The sequence below is a fragment of the Heloderma suspectum genome, chromosome 3, assembly GCF_057233095.1.
Source record: "Heloderma suspectum isolate Gila_16-S chromosome 3, 16-S_ref, whole genome shotgun sequence".
Classification (NCBI taxonomy): Eukaryota; Metazoa; Chordata; class Lepidosauria; order Squamata; family Helodermatidae; genus Heloderma; species Heloderma suspectum.
In genome coordinates this window covers 154,962,288-154,965,219 of record NC_139460.1, presented here as the reverse complement: position 1 = coordinate 154,965,219, position 2,932 = coordinate 154,962,288, and positions in this window count along the sequence as shown.

Genomic DNA, 2,932 nt, shown 5'->3' with positions numbered 1-2,932 from the left:
CTGGTGGGAGAGGTAAAATGTTTTGCCTAAGGGAGGATTTGAACCCCCCACTCTCAGGTCTTCTCCACATGGGGCTTTTATCCTGCTATTGAGATTAGCTACTCACAGAAGTTTGTGGGTCCTTTATATGATGTTGTCAACCTCCAGGGTATCTCCAGTGCTAAATAACCTTTATCCTACTTTTGAAAAGATCAGAGATAATGAGCTATGAAATTACCACCGGTTGAGTTCCCTCATGAAAAGAGGAAATCCTGCAATAAGAGGCGCTAGACCACAGCACCATCTAGTGACTGTATAATGAAACATATAGAACACTTCAGAGAAGGGGGGAAATGGGGGAGGGAGGGAAGCATGTTTAAAGGGAGCCTGTCGTGATCCTGTGTTTAAAACAGAAGCAGAAAGTCCCAGAAATGTTGAGGGATTTTAGGTTGGTGTAGAAATACTCTCAGTGTATGTGGGTGCTTTAGTGGAGAACACCAGAGTTCCTTTGGCTGTGGCTGCTGCCTCTGCTTGGTTCTCTGTGTTTCTTGCATTTTGAAGGGTTGTGACATGACAGAGATGCCCCTAGCTCAGCCTGTGTGGATGTCTGTGTGATATGTGGGCATTATTGCTGGCCCTGGCAGAGTTTCCAGGAACATTGCAGGTGGATCTGTAGCTCTGCCATATTTTTATTTTCTGTCCAGGGTGTGTTTCCAAGCAGGGTGTGGGCAACTATAGGATACAGCCGCTGCTCCCCCAGCATAGCAGCAACATAGCTCTGCCCATCAAGATGCTCAAACATTCAGCACAATCCTCTACATGTTTATTTAAAGTACTTCTCACTGTGTTCAGTGGGGCTTCATCTGAGCTAAGTGTTCATAGGACTGCAGCTTTACTCCTACTGAGTTCAAAGGAGAAAGGTTTTTTAAAAAAATTAAGGGAACTATGGATTATGCCAGAAGTTCTTCTGCAGTCCACTTTCACCAAACTTTCCCCATCCAGACTTTTGTTACTTGATAATTCTTAGTAATAGTTCCTAATATTGACAATGACCTTTAACAATGGGACTGCAGCAATAAGAGGTATTTCAAGAAAAAACCCAACCCTCTTACCAAGGGATGCTGGTGTTGCTCTGCATGTTGTAGCAGATATCACATACACGGTCATGGTGATAAGCTCCATGTGTCTGTACGTGCAGAAAGCACATTCAGGTACATATTTATAAAATGGAAGTTGAGCCAGGGTTCCTACATTTCTTCTCTTTGCCACAGACTTTGATTGCAGAACATGACAGGCACAATCCAGCTTGTTTAAATATGTCCCATCAAACCCAATGGAGCTTAACAATGCTTAACTTTAGCTACACTGTGCCCATGGCTTGGAAACTCTCTGTTCTGCCTACGCGTATTCCTGCATTGCCTCTAGATATACATAAAGGTAGGGAAATGAAAATAAGCAACCCATGACTGAGAAAATAAGGCAAAGATAAGTGTATTGGGAAAAGTCTATGTTGCATTATTGCAGTTCTTGACTCACTAAAAATGTTTCTAAATGCATGAACTATTTCTTAATGGACTGAACAGATGTTGCTGATAACATGTTAATGGCTATTTCTTATGTAAAGTCCCTCAAACTGCTCTTCAGCTCACCTTACCAGAGAAGCTAAGTAGGCTTTTTCCCCAAAGACAAAATGGCCGCATTGCCAGGCCAGCCTGTGATTCTGAATTTTGTGTAATACTGATAAAACACACTTTAGTCTGAATTATATTTAATGGAGCCTTCTGTCTAAAGGGTGGGAATCCTGTCGGATTGTACTCTAAAGTGGGTAACCCTACAGGGATTTTCATTATATTGGGTGCAATCCACTTTCTACTGAAGCCAATGGCAAAAATTTCCATTTATTTTAATACATTTGGATTGCATTAAGATTAGAATGAAGTGCTGATCCTGGAGCTGCAACCACCTCAGAGGACAAAAGAGACACCTTGGTACCCAATCTTACCAGCAAGAGCAAGGCTCAGTAAACTGCCTGCACCATTTGGTGCATCCATAATCCAGGCCTAGGGCTCCTGACTTGGCTGTGTCCCTGCCTTTGGTGCAGTGAAGTTGATACAGAAGCCTTTAATTAGCATTTGATTTCTCGCAGCACATTGGCAGTTCCCTTCTGGCACAGTAGTGTATACACACCTCAGCACACAGTTTGGGAATTACTGGGATAGAGCCTTGGACCTGAACCAGATTCAAATACCTGCTATGACGCTCACTGAGAAGCCTTGGTCCAGTCACTCCCTCTTAGTAGTTTCCATGTTGTTTACATATTGTTGTTGTTGTTGCTGTTGACAATATTTATATACTGCTCCATGACCACATCAAAGATTTCAGAGTGGTGAACAACAAGATAAAAGAATAAAACCCCATAATTAAAACAATTAAGGGACCAGTCCTATGGCTGGTAGTCAGTGGCTAGACAGCCATAGGATATGTGGGTTTCCGGGAACTGACCTCGGAACCTGCACTCTGAGGTTGGTTACCGGAGAACAAACCTTCCCCCGTTCCGCACTGCCTCTCTGGCAGTGCGGAACGGCCCCATGCTCTGCGCTCGGAAGAGGAGTGCGGAGCAGCCAAAAAGAACGTTCCAGGCAGCATTCTGGGGTGGGGAAGACAGAAATGCTGGTATGACACATCCTATGTGTCGTCCGGCAGCCTCCTCCCCCGCTCCGCCTTCCTGCTGTCTAGCTGCAAATGCAGGGCAGGAGAAGCACGGAGGGAACAATCCCCTCCGCACTTCTCCTGCCCTGGTTTGGATGGGTGGTCGCCTCCAAGTTCAGAGGCGGCTGCCCATCCCCATAGGATTGCGCCCTAAAACATTTTAAAAGGACAGATTCTGGACTTAATAAACTGGCTGGTCACTTAGGAAAGGCCTCTCGAAACAACAATGTCTTCAGGAGGCAAT